Source organism: Olea europaea, chromosome 23 (genome assembly GCF_002742605.1).
Source record: "Olea europaea var. sylvestris chromosome 23, O_europaea_v1, whole genome shotgun sequence".
Lineage (NCBI taxonomy): Eukaryota > Viridiplantae > Streptophyta > Magnoliopsida > Lamiales > Oleaceae > Olea > Olea europaea.
Window position 1 is genome coordinate 6099426 of NC_036259.1, and position 1165 is coordinate 6100590.

Here is a 1165-nt window from a genome sequence, read left to right on the forward strand (position 1 = left end):
TATTACATTGATTGACACTACATGTCTTAATTGAATTATTGTTTTGTTTTTTTGTATCTTTATATTATTTTGAATGTTGTTAAAAAATTACTAGAATATAAAAAATATATAAAAATAATTTAATTTCTCCCTACGAATTCTTTCATAATAGCCTACAAATATAATTTTCTACGAAAAATTATTTGTAGAGAAAATCAGGGTTTAACCTACAAAATAATATGTATCATGTTGTCACAAATTTTTAATTGTTGGAAAAATGTATATATTTTAGCCTACAAATATTCTTTACACACAAAATAATTTTTGTAGGGAAGAGCAAGATTTAGCCCACAACATAATTTGTAGGGAAAAGTGAAATCTTTTTGTAGGCAAAATTAACTTTAGCAGATGAATGATTTTGTTGAGGGAAAACTTACCCGACGTATTGTATTAGCCTCCAAAGGGTTCGTAGGGAAAAACTTTTGCTCACAAGTTTCAAAATTTTGTAGGCTAAAGTCTATCCCCTCAATATTTGTCCAACAAATGTCCCTAAAATTCATTTTTGTCTACAAAGATTTTTTCCCACAAATAAATTTTGTAGGGAAAACATAAAATTCTTGTAGTGGTAGAATAGAAATCTCATATTCGGCGCTCATTTTTTCATCCATTGTCTTTTTCACACCTAAATATTCTCCTTCATCTAACTTGAGTGTCAAAGTGCATGCAATCGTTGCATCCCTCCAAAGCTACTATCTTCTACATTCTAACATAGTATTCAAGTGTACAAGTAACATATATGCAAGCAATAGAGGAGCTCAAATATGTCGATAGTTGGGTCTTGTCGGATTCGAAGGTCAACATAATGTACAAAATTTTAGTCTTTTTTTTTTTTTTTTAATCTTGTCTACTAACTACATTTTTGTATGCGATAATTTATTTTAATAATTGAAAATTATTTTATTGACTGATAGAATGTTAATGTTTAATGTTAGTAAGGGCCAATAATTGTCCAATATATATATTGTCATTTGTCACCATCTCAAGACAATATGTGCTTTGTTTTCACCATCTTTGGGATTTATCAAACTTTAATGTGTTTTATGAAGACATACAATTTGGCTTAGCATTTTAGACTCGTGGCGACATGGAATTTGGTTCATGTAGTTTGGTTTGTTTTTTTTTTTTT